Below are 14048 nucleotides of genomic sequence, written 5' to 3'. Positions count from 1 at the left end.
GTGCGCCATTTTGGTACGAATTCTTTCCTCATTCTTGTACCAGATTCCAGAAACTTGGAGGGTTTACCTCGGTGCAAAAATATTAAAGTGCCCGGTGCTTTGGGAACCCGACACAACTAACGATTGTAGTTTACTAGATCACCAAATTTCAATCCTCATTTCCGTCTGTAAAATTAATAAACATCAATTTCTTTTATGAATTTTTGCGTCCGTCACGACTTTTTCAAAAAAAAAAAAACGATTGAAATGTTAAAACATGGTGGTCCAAACTGCGGCCCGCCGACACATTCCTTGCGGCCCGCAGAACAATTTTAGCGTACAATACTGAACCATTGCCAGATATTTGTATTTATTAGCAAAACAATTTTCATTTATTTTTGAACATTCCAACTGAGAATAGTCCGTTTCCTAATCCCGATGTCTAGATTGATATTGGTTAAAATCACGGAATTTCATTGTTGTATCTATAAACGCCAAGAAGGTGCCTGTAGGGAAGTGGTTTTCAACCACTAGTGGTACGCGGAAGCTTTTCGAGTGGTACGCGAGCAGCCCTATTATTGCAACAATTAATATTTGAGTTGGCAAAAGTATGGCTACAACGCTTTATCTCCCATACCGTATTTATCCGCTGAACGGGTTTATAGCTATACTAGATTTTGTCTTGAGATCGCCCTCTACCGTTACTTCCAACCTAAAATGAAACGATAATTAAAACCTTTCATCTTTGACGGCAGACGAAGCAAGTGTTCTCGCGATTATGCACGCAATTAATACGTTATTACTACATAAAATGAATACGTTGAAACTTTGCACGAAAATCTAAAATAGATGTAGTGCCATATTAAATACTCCCATACTTCCAAGTTTGACACAAAATTTAATGTTAATTCTTTGCTCAGTCGTCATTCTTTAATTGAACCCCCTATCGCCAAAAAACTCAATCAGACCTCGCACAGCATTTTTTTCAACAATAAATTTATCACATTCACTTATGGATCCTGAAAAGCAAAAATAATTGCGATATTGTGTCAAAACAGCTGTTAAACAAAGAACACATATTACGCCACACTGCAAAAGTGTTGATTACCGATGGTTAATCGTGTTGTGCAATCTGTGACGTCAGTCCCGTTTCTTTTTAGCCTTACCTCGTACATGTACGAAGAGACATGCAAAACAACAAAATTAACGGACTTTGTTAACAACTTTATATTCATAACTTTTATACATGTGTCCATCAGCCCTTTCACGAAGTATGTTGTTAATGCTGAATATATGTTGCTCTTTATAACTAACAAGAGAGATTTGCTCACATATATGGACACGAAATCCATAACGAAATGTTTTACCATATCATACGGTTTTCGTGTCCCATGGTAAATACAAATGTGTGATGTCCCATCCCATCCCATGGGACGTTTCCCATGGCAAGCCTGGATATTCCTCTCCCCGGAATAAATATGAAAACCCAGTTCACTAACGATCGCACCGTCCTAGATATTGCGCTTCGTCAGCATGTACAAAGGTAAAGTCATCCAACTCCACTCGATTAATGTAAGTTCTCCCATCATTTTATGAGTATAAAAACCATTCCATCGGTAACAACCAATCGGCAAAAGCGACAATTTTTAACGATAAGAGTGTGTCTTTAAAACCGGTCCAAGTCAATGGATTAATAAATATAGACATAGTTTATTTTGAAACCTCTTTCAAAAGGAAAGGCAATATTTACCCAGATAAATACAATGACATATTAACAGAAACTTCGGGAGAGCGGACAAAACCTAAAATAAGGTTTAAAACGTTACTATGAAGAAAGGAAAGTAATGCAAAGATAAGGACATGCAAAGATAAGCAAAGATAAGGATAATGCAAAGATAAGGACATGCGTCGCTCACTCATAGATATATATGCTGCTAGACTTCTACTGCTTGAACATATATGCATCACGCCGCGGTTTCTTGGAAGCAAAATGCTCAATAACGCGCTGATTAAAGTCATGCATCCCAGAAATAACGTCTCTGTGAATGGATAAAACAGCCAAGGAATTTAATCTATCTTGCTTCATTGTGTTTCTGAGATACGTTTTAATACGCTTCAGCGTGCTGAATGTTTGTTTGCTCTGCGTCGGCGGAAGAAATAGGCGTCGTCAAAATGATGTCCAGAAATTTTGCAGACGCCGCAAAGGTAGTTACTAGAGTGTTATCTATGAGGAACCCATAGAGTGCGAAAATTGATGTGATGTTCAAAAAAGTTTGATTGGTGTATATACATCGCAATTCATTTTCCAATTTACCCACGTTTATCATGGGGTAAAATTTGGAGACAGTAGCCAACAAATGGATGGGAAATTGACGTGCAAATTTTGAAAATTTTTGGGGTTCATCAAAAAGAACGCGGCAAGGTGTTCAGTGCGCAGACGATCGCCTATTTGATTCACCAGAATGTCACAGCATTCCTTTGCAGACAAAATCAAACGCTGCGTTGTTTGCCCGCGGCGTAAAGAAGCACTTCATGTGTCGTCGTATTTTATTGTTTCCCGGATACGAGATACAGCATCGCAGAAGTCTGAAATACACGACTGCACAGACGCTCCATCTATTAGCCTTGACTGCAATGCGCCGTATAATACATCCACGTGATAGAATACTGTGGAGAAAAAAGCGAGAAAAAAAACTCACCATCTTCTAGCAGACGCTTTAGACCTGCCGCCTCCCTCACAGAGCGTTCGTCCCAAACCGGAGAGCTCTGAATGCCATTGAAACACTCAATGAGCTCAGACCTAATTTCGGACACGCCCTGCACCACGCGTGATTAGAAGTTCCAACGTGTTGGTGCACAAGCTGGGAGACGGCGGCTACATATCTGGCGAAGGAGGTCAGAGCGCTTCGGCGAAACGGAAAAAAATGAAGGAAACCCCGAAACATTTGCAAAAAATATACGGACGAGAGGGGTATCAAGACACATATTTTTAATAACGAGGTTAAATTGGTGTGCATAACAATGTAAAAAATGCGCATGAGGAAAATCTTCTTTTATATAAACTTGAACACCATGTTTCGACCCACTCATGACTGCCGCGCCGTCATAAGTTTGAGCTATCAATTTTGACTTCGCGTTGTAAGGCTGTAACACTTCTTTCAGTACAGCCGATATCCCGCAAGCCGTGTGATCAACGATTGGTACAAAGCTGTGAAATCTCTCGGTAGGTTTACCATCTTTCACAAACCGAAAAATCAGAGCCAGTTGGGAAACGCACGTGATGTCAGTTGTCTCGTCAGACTGAATCGAAAGGAACTGGCAATTCTCAATTTCCAGAGCCAAATGTTGTAAATAAATTTTATACATTGAGTCGAGCAAATCATTTTGGATATCCTTAGATGTCCCTTTTGAAACAGTTGCGGCATCAAGATGATCTCTCAATACTGTATCTAGGGATGCGGTGTATTCCACCATATCCAAAAATACCCCTCTATTAGAAGAGCCAGCCCGTTCATCGTGCTCACGGAGGGACAGCTCGTGACAACCAATGAACTTCAAAACATCTATCAATCGACCGAGAACATGGCGGTTTTTCTCGACGTTTTGGTTGTGCCGACGAATAGAAACCGCGTGTCCTTCATCCAACTGTGCTGCAATATGAACATTTCCGAATGTTCGGTATTTTACTGCATTGTCCAGATGCTCCATAGAAGATTGATGATCCCTGGCACGCTCGGAAAGATGTTTAAGATCTCTAAAACCAAATTTACACCAACGTGAGTCACGGGCGGTAGCAAAAAGTAGGCAATAAAAACAAAAAAGTGCATTTTTGTCCTCGCTGTAACACAACCATTCGTGTTTTTTATACCAAGTTTCTGCGCAGAATGTACGCCGACGCTTTCCTCCGCCATGGGATTGTTCCAGTGAACAATTTTTTGGTTGATAAGGCCCAAGACGTTGTACCTCTAATTTTTGTTCCAGCGGCAGCTGCGAAAACGGAGTGCGAAGTAGTGCATCAACCTTATTCATTATGAGGTCTAAGACTAAGAAATGCGAAGCCGGAAAGAAGTGAGGAGCTCAAAAGGAATGTGGTAAATCGAAAGCAAATGGACTTAAGGTCTCTAACTGATTCAAATAGCGAAACAAGCGACAAAAACGAAGGCGAGGAAACTATCAACTCTTCAAGCAACCAACGAACGAGAAGGAATGCGTGAATATGTCAACACGTTGTTGTAAGAAACGTCGGCATTGTGTCGTCATAATTTCGGGGCTAGCCCCGATCGGCCCCGATGATTTAGTAAAAGAAACAGAAAACAAACGAGACAAACGCGGCGAGTGGAAGATAAAAGAGAGAATACGATATACAATGAGCAACCGGGGCAAAATCGGCGTCGCCCCATCGACGTTCGGCGAAGGCTTTGCGAGCGAAAAATGAACCATGTCGGGAGAATATGGCTAGTGTAGACCAGTGGTTCTCAAACTTTTTTAGTCCCAGAGCCGCATTTCAAACCTCAAAGGTATGAAGAGCCGCACACAAACAACGCAAGGTAAAATAGCAACAGACCTTAAGCGCGTAATTAAAATACTAAGTCATCGTAACAACAACACGCGTAACAACTAGGGCTGGGCAAAATAATTTAATAAGAATATATTCGAATGGCATTTTACGATTCGAATATCCGGTACCACGTGACCTGCGCCGCTCTGCTTGGACACCGAACTCGAGCGTCTCCAACTCAATCGTGAATTGTGCGAGATTTCCCAACGGCGCACGCTATCAGAAAAAAAAGGAAAATTTGAAAAGTCGTCTTTGCGTTATGGTGTTATATGCTCATTTTTGCACTTAACGTATCCTTTCAATTCATCATTTTGCAAAGAAAAAAACGTACCGACCGTTCCGTAAATTTAGAAACGTCAAACCAGATTGGGTATTTAAAATAAATTTCCCAGATTTAAACTCGGCATGCTTGGTGACATGTCATTAGCCATTTCTTGCATTACCGAACATAAAGTTGCTTAAAATTAAATGTTAAAATGACTTTCCGTCGTTTCATTGTGAAAAGGGCGATTTTAGGTCGTTAAAACACTCTAGTTATGTAAATAGCATGGATTTAAAAATGACGAAAAGGTTTTCCAAAAGCTGGTATGAGTTACTTGTATGGAAAACACTCATTAAGTTGTAACCAGATAAGAAATGTCATGTCCTACTCCCTTTAAAGCACTTTGTATTAGCTCTTTAGTGATCCCTTCCATCCTTTGCCGAGTAATGTTTCGAATATGTAAACATTTTACTCGACCCTGCATGGCCGTTGAGCCAAGAGTAGAACGTAAAATCAATCGTGAATTTCGTTGTAACAATGCACACTGACTCGTTCACGAATTGTTGCGTCTATTATCATCGAAAATGATTACAATTGGTAAATTTTGAAGCATTTGGGCAGTTAATTAAGCCTCAATGCATGACATAATCAAAATCATCAAGTGAAGTGCTGAATTTGCAAATTCCGTAAAGAAAATTGAGCATTACTCAGTACGTATTTTAGCTATAATAACCATCGGGGTGTTGTTTTGTTGAAAATATCTTTTGTTGAAAGTATCATTATAATAAATATCTGCATCTCGGTTACCGTTCACTTTAAACATGCACGGTTAATTTACAAGCGGTGATACGGAAGATCGAATCCAAGGCAGAGGATAACCTTAGAATAGAATTAATTTGATTTTGAAATCAGTCCTTAAATGTATTCAATATCTGTCGCTGATGTGAACGCAAGGGTATACTATAAATATGACATTTCGATATTCGGCGACCGTTTATTCTTGCAAAAACGAGAAAGGGCGGAAATATAGAATACCAACTTTAGGATATCGCCGCCAAAACGATCGCGGTGACAAAGACAATCAGAAATTATGATAAAATTAACCATTAAAAAGCGCTTTATTGCCGACTTTTTAATGTTTCTATTAATTTCCAGATGAAGTATCGACCTCCGACGTTCTGGATCCCTGTTATGTATAAAAAAAAAACATTCAAATTATCCGATTCGAAAAAAGATTCAATTTTGCCCACCCTACCCTAACAGCTTTTTAATTAGGCTTTGATTTCTAATAAGTTTGTCAAAGAGGGTCGTAATCGTTGAGGATGCAAGCTGCAGTAGCTGCTTGAGATGATCGACAGATTTTTCGGGACTATTTTCGATTACTAGAACAAAATTAAAATGCTATAGAAATTAAAATAATCATCGAGTTATTTGATTTATACATAAGATCTGGAAATGCGACAAAAACTGAAAATCCACGAAAGCAAGCCAATGATTACAGCCATGTCTAAAATCTTTCCAAGTGAAAAGTGTCCGATTGGCCGCGAAAACGCTCACTGTCGCGTCACTATTGCATCTTATAGGTTAGTCAACGCTACGCAAATAAACACGGGGGAATCCATTCGACTAACTAATAGACTTCAGCATTTTAATTTCGAGTCAATGATTAGTTTTCAATGAAAAAATTTCTTTGAAAATAATTAATTTTTTAAACATTAACGGTAGCCGCAGGAAAGGTTGTTGAGAGCCGCATGCGGCTCCCAAACCCTAGTTTGAGAATCACTGGTGTAGACAGTCTGTGCAACCGATATTGAGGTATTTTTCGAATATTTTTTTTTATCATACCGAAAAAACAACCAGGTTATTGCCCCGGTTGGCCCTATTGACGCACCGCCATGTTAAATTATCTTTGGAGACAAGTATACCGGTTCCGATTTGCTTACGAAGTAAATTGGCCATTCTAATCGTCATAATTAACCATTTGACAATGGCGTTCCTTATGACGTCACAGATGAAAAGTTATATTTATTCGTCGAAATTACCGGCCGAACCAACTTTGCTTCAATGAATGTTTCTAATTTCTGTTTAGCACTATTCGTTTGTCAAGCTCCATAATGCCCTACTGCTCAGCTCCAAGCTGCGCTAGAAGAACAAATGACATTGTAGGATTGTTGCGGAGACAATCACTATAAAAACTTTGAAAAAATTAACAAAAATGGTTCTACGCTGTGTTTATGGTCAAATTTAACGCATTAGATAGTTTTTTATTCTTAATTGCGTTATATCTTTAGATAGCGTATATCTTAAAGTTCAAAATCCACCCTTCAGTTTCATTCTAGCCCTTGTAACAGCGGACTTGTTCGGTTTGGTACAACAACACGACGAAAATTTTCCATAAGACTCCATTGTTTTGCTTTTCCCAAATATGGCACAAGATGGCGTCCATGAACTTGTTTGACATTAGGCAAGTTGGTTGCCGGCCGTTGACCTGGACAAACCTTTGTGCCGTGATTACACTTCTTTAAGTTTATATAAGACTTGTTCGGTTTGGTACAACAACACGACGAAAATTTTCCGTAAGACTCCATTGTTTTGCTTTTCCCAAATATGGCACAAGATGGCGTCCATGAACTTGTTTGACATTAGGCAAGTTGGTTGCCGGCCGTTGACCTGGACAAACCTTTGTGCCGTGATCACACTTCTTTAAGTTTATATCGATCAGCATCGATGTCAATCACTGAATTATTAACTGCAGTGATGAAAAGGTACGGTGTGAAGGGGTTTGTAACGCACCCACAATTAAAAAAATTTCCAGACCAAATTATCAGATTGAGTGAACGCTCAAAACGTCAATTAGTTGATTATATAATATTCAATGCGGCAATTCGTGATGATTATGGGAGAATTATCTGAGACATAACATAAACAATATGAAATTCTTAATACATACGTTGCAAACGTTTGGTAGCAACTTCCTTCATAAAGTGTCCACGCCGTGTCTAAACAATGTATTGAGTCTGGAGAAAAACAAAATTTAAATCAGCAAGAGAGTTTGTCCAAACTTGTTAAGTTAGATTTGATCTTTTGATAGTTAGCCTATTCGTGTTCATTTTCTTATAACTAACTCAAATCCACTGAACTTTCTTGCACCACTACACTAGGAAATGATTTTGATATTCTTAGAATTTATTGGTCTGTGCTATGTTTTAATTAAAAAGAAAACTAGAATAACTGTCAAAACAGATATCAGTATTGTGAGTAGCGTTGTAATGTACTGAGCAATGAAGATATTTTCAGAGTAAACACTTATATATAAAATAGAAAGAATGACAAATGCCAAATTTATCGATAGTTCATATCTAGTTAACATTGAAACATTTAAAAATGATCAATGACGAGACAGTAAAGAAAAGCAAGAGCATAATATTGTCTAGCGACATAAATATTTAATAAAATTAATAATGAAAAATAATATAAATGAATATTTAAATTTAAGTCAGTACATTACAATCTTAATAATTCTCTATTCAAGCAATAAGTTTTTTTTTTTTTTTCAATTTCACCTTAGCAGATATTATCTTTTTGATAATGTAACCTCTAAGAAGAGCTAATAATAAAGCGTTGAGTTGAATTTTCGTACTTCGAATTAAATTTAAAATGATTTTTACTAATTCATTATCAAGATGTGGCACTAACGGTACACAATAGGATACTTAGATCACAAGGGGCAGACAACATTATTTTTTTTTAGCTTTTTTTGACTAGTATAATCAGCAATTTTTAGAAACAAATATTTGAAATTAGTTCTAAACAACATTTTGAACACTGATCAATGATAATTCAACTTTACTAGATTCAATTTGGCCCACCCGATGATGCCACAACAAAACTAAAACCAAATTTTATTGTTTTAGCTAAAAAAAATAGCTCAAGGAATTCGTTGAGATAGCGATTAAATTTAGTTTTGGAACGAGGCTCATTGGTTTTTCCCTTTGCTTTGGTCACACCGTGAATATTGTTCATAACATGTCACTATTTGCATTGCACTTACTTGACCCGCCAGTCTGGGTGGACAAAAATTTTAGCCCTGGTCCAAAAACCTTGCCCACCCCTTCCTTCTCTAATGTCTACATTCTTTGTACAGTCGTCCCTTTGTATGTAGTTGAAAGGCGAAGACGCCTAATGTTTGGGTTGGTAATTTTATTCCTTCTGAATCAAGTCCCATTGCCAGCTAGTTTCACAAAATTATTCGCATTTGGTATGCATTATGATTGATTGTACAATTCGATTGGAAGGTCTTAGGCGTTCAATAGGCCTGGTTACATATCCATCAAACCAATCCAGCGAGACGGTTCGATTCGGAAAAGCTAAAAGGCATTATTACATGTCCACTGGAACCGGTCCAGCAGACTACAAAAGATAATATTTAACGCTTCAGCGGTTCGCGCGAAATTTTAAATAACACCTTTCGACCAGACTTATCGAGGAGGTCTGCAACAGGATTGCTATATTGGCTTTTTTAACGCCAAATTTCACAATTTTGACTTTTTTAAAACACGTTTGGCGTTAGAATTCCCGTTTGTCTTTTTTTGATGTCTATTCTAGTGTCTATTATTAAAATCGTGTAAATACAATATTTAGTGTGCAACAATAGCCTATTGCCTAACATTCAGATTTTCCCGAGCCTCGATTTCCTTGTTTTTACCTTAACGATAACCAATCAGAAATAAGTCAACAATGACATAACAATTCCAGTTTTTGCAACCGTTCAGACAAATGTTCAAGCAGGCCTCGTTTTCATAGTTTTTCGTGTTATTTGTTAGTGTTTAGTTCTTTTTCCAAAAGATAGTTGTATGACTTAGTTCTCAATGTGCCCTCCGAGGAACTTTAGTTTGGTTTCGGCGGTGTGGCGCATCTTGCTAAGCATTAGGAATACGCTCGCCACCACACCTCTGATTACCCTGCGTGGGTTCGAATACCATGCGGGAATAGTTCTATGCGAGAGGATTGCTGGACTCACGAAACTGCTGGTCTGTTACGTCCTATTCAATCATGCATCTGAAACAAATAACAGGCTAACTAAGCCCATACCGGACATTGACTGGTTAGGTGGTTTCCGGACGAGAGGACGTAGTTCTTAAGATTAAGCCCCTGGATAAACATGTAAATCCTATCCTAATCAAAATGTAGGTCAGTACATTAGTTATTCTGTTTTTTTAAGGAAATATTTATCTGCAACAGTCACCAACCAAAACAATTCAAGAATTGGACTGAATGCCATCTTTGAGCCATAGTTCAATATAAAACTAATGCTTATATCATGAGGAAAATATGTAATGCTTATGTCTGAACTCACTCAGTGGAGTAGGCAAAGTAAAACTCATTGATGCCACGAACACAAAAAATACAAGTTTCCAATCCCTCATGACTTTGGTTCTTTCACGCGAGATTCCGATGAGCAAGTCAAGTTGTAAAAGATGTGATAACAAATCAAATGAAACATCTTTTAAGGAATAATATCTCTAATATTAATCCAGTTGCCCTCAGGTAACAGCATCTTCGTACTAAGCACCGGTTATATCTGTTTAATTGTTGTATCGCTGAAAAATTTAGATATAAAATATTTGTTGTTTGCAACGGACAAAAATAGAAAAATATTTAAAATTAAATTGAAAATCTGAGAAAATAATCAAAATGTCAAATTCTTGACGATCATGGTACCCTAACTCAAGAGTTCTAATCAGACCTAAATTTCTATGTAATTTTTATCAGCATTGCTAATTATCAACCTTGTTATTAGCAATCGGCGGAAGGTTAAGATAATATCTACATTTTGTAGACGCCCGGAGCTGTCACCAGTACTGTCAAACATTTTTTATTCAATAATTTGATAGTTTGTTTTTCGGATACCACCTCGCACCTATTTTTAACACATTTAATTAGCGGTATGCAGCTTTGAAAACTCTTTTCAAGCGGCAACTAAGATCATGTTTCATTCAAAGTCGGTTTGAGTTTACAATCTTAATAATTCTCTATTCAAGCAATGAGCGTTTTTTTTTTTCAATTTCACCTGAACAGATTTTATCTTTTTGATAATGTAACCTCTAAGAAAATCTAATAATAAAGCGTTGAGTTGAAAATTTTCGTACTTTCGTACGAAATTTAAAATGATTTTTACTAATTCATTATCAAGATGTGGCACTAACGGTACACAATAGGATACTTAGATCACAAGGGGCAGACAACATTATTTTTTTAGCTTTTTTTGACTAGTATAATCAGCAATTTTTAGAAACAAATATTTGAAATTAGTTTTAAACAACATTTTGAACACTGATCAATGATAATTCAACTTTACTAGATCTTATTCCGTGTATGACGTTTCTCACAGAGGCACCTACACGGCCCGCGGGCCAAACCGGTTCATTAGGTAATTCAATTTGGCCCACCCGATGATGCCACAACAAAACTAAAACCAAATTTTGTTGTTTTAGCTAAAAAAAAATATCTCAAGGAATTCGTTGAGATAGCGATTAAATTTAGTTTTGGAACGAGGCTCATTGGTTTTTCCCTTTGGTCACACCGTGAATATTGTTCATAACATGTCACTATTTGCATTGCACTTACTTGACCCGCCAGTCTGGGTGGACAAAAATTTTAGCCCTGGTCCAAAAACCTTGCCCACCCCTTCTCTAATATCTACATTCTTTGTACAGTCGTCCCTTTGTATGTAGTTGAAAGGCGAAGACGCCTAATGTTTGGGTTGGTAATTTTATTCCTTCTGAATCAAGTCCCATCGCCAGCTAGTTTCACAAAATTATTCGCATTTGGTATGCATTATGATTGATTGTACAATTCGATTGGAAAGTCTTAGGCGTTCAATAGGCCTGGTTACATATCCATCAAACCAATCCAGCGAGACGGTCGATTCGGAAAAGCTAAAAGGCATTATTACATGTCCACTGGAACCGGTCCAGCAGACTACAAAAGATAATATTTAACGCTTCAGCGGTTCGCGCGAAATTTTAAATTACACTTTTCGACCAGACTTATCGAGGAGGTCTGCAACAGGATTGCTATATTGGCTTTTTTAACGCCAAATTTCACAATTTTGACTTTTTTAAAACACGCTTGGCGTTAGAATTTCCGTTTGTCTTTTTTTGATGTCTATTCTAGTGTCTATTATTAAAATCGTGTAAATACAATATTTAGTGTGCAACAATAGCCTATTGCCTAACATTCAGATTTTCCCGAGCCTCGATTTCCTTGTTTTTACCTTAACGATAACCAATCAGAAATAAGTCAACAATGACATAACAATTCCAGTTTTTGCAACCGTTCAGACAAATGTTCAAGCAGGCCTCGTTTTCATAGTTTTTCGTGTTATTTGTTAGTGTTTAGTTCTTTTTCCAAAAGATAGTTGTATGACTTAGTTCTCAATGTGCCCTCCGAGGAACTTTAGTTTGGTTTCGGCGGTGTGGCGCATCTTGCTAAGCATTAGGAATACGCTCGCCACCACACCTCTGATTACCCTGCGTGGGTTCGAATACCATGCGGGAATAGTTCTATGCGAGAGGATTGCTGGACTCACGAAACTGCTGGTCTGTTACGTCCTATTCAATCATGCATCTGAAACAAATAACAGGCTAACTAAGCCCATACCGGACATTGACTGGTTAGGTGGTTTCCGGACGAGAGGACGTAGTTCTTAAGATTAAGCCCCTGGATAAACATGTAAATCCTATCCTAATCAAAATGTAGGTCAGTACATTAGTTATTCTGTTTTTTTAAGGAAATATTTATCTGCAACAGTCACCAACCAAAACAATTCAAGAATTGGACTGAATGCCATCTTTGAGCCATAGTTCAATATAAAACTAATGCTTATATCATGAGGAAAATATGTAATGCTTATGTCTGAACTCACTCAGTGGAGTAGGCAAAGTAAAACTCATTGATGCCACGAACACAAAAAATACAAGTTTCCAATCCCTCATGACTTTGGTTCTTTCACGCGAGATTCCGATGAGCAAGTCAAGTTGTAAAAGATGTGATAACAAATCAAATGAAACATCTTTTAAGGAATAATATCTCTAATATTAATCCAGTTGCCCTCAGGTAACAGCATCTTCGTACTAAGCACCGGTTATATCTGTTTAATTGTTGTATCGCTGAAAAATTTAGATATAAAATATTTGTTGTTTGCAACGGACAAAAATAGAAAAATATTTAAAATTAAATTGAAAATCTGAGAAAATAATCAAAATGTCAAATTCTTGACGATCATGGTACCCTAACTCAAGAGTTCTAATCAGACCTAAATTTCTATGTAATTTTTATCAGCATTGCTAATTATCAACCTTGTTATTAGCAATCGGCGGAAGGTTAAGATAATATCTACATTTTGTAGACGCCCGGAGCTGTCACCAGTACTGTCAAACATTTTTTATTCAATAATTTGATAGTTTGTTTTTCGGATACCACCTCGCACCTATTTTTAACACATTTAATTAGCGGTATGCAGCTTTGAAAACTCTTTTCAAGCGGCAACTAAGATCATGTTTCATTCAAAGTCGGTTTGAGTTTACAATCTTAATAATTCTCTATTCAAGCAATGAGCGTTTTTTTTTTTCAATTTCACCTGAACAGATTTTATCTTTTTGATAATGTAACCTCTAAGAAAATCTAATAATAAAGCGTTGAGTTGAAAATTTTCGTACTTTCGTACGAAATTTAAAATGATTTTTACTAATTCATTATCAAGATGTGGCACTAACGGTACACAATAGGATACTTAGATCACAAGGGGCAGACAACATTATTTTTTTAGCTTTTTTTGACTAGTATAATCAGCAATTTTTAGAAACAAATATTTGAAATTAGTTTTAAACAACATTTTGAACACTGATCAATGATAATTCAACTTTACTAGATCTTATTCCGTGTATGACGTTTCTCACAGAGGCACCTACACGGCCCGCGGGCCAAACCGGTTCATTAGGTAATTCAATTTGGCCCACCCGATGATGCCACAACAAAACTAAAACCAAATTTTGTTGTTTTAGCTAAAAAAAAATATCTCAAGGAATTCGTTGAGATAGCGATTAAATTTAGTTTTGGAACGAGGCTCATTGGTTTTTCCCTTTGGTCACACCGTGAATATTGTTCATAACATGTTACTATTTGCATTGCACTTACTTGACCCGCCAGTCTGGGTGGACAAAAATTTTAGCCCTGGTCCAAAAACCT

The sequence above is a fragment of the Styela clava genome, chromosome 13 (genome assembly GCF_964204865.1).
Source record: "Styela clava chromosome 13, kaStyClav1.hap1.2, whole genome shotgun sequence".
In the NCBI taxonomy this organism is placed as follows: Eukaryota; Metazoa; Chordata; class Ascidiacea; order Stolidobranchia; family Styelidae; genus Styela; species Styela clava.
The sequence above is the reverse complement of the archived record's forward strand: the minus strand, read 5'-3'. Positions refer to the sequence as shown.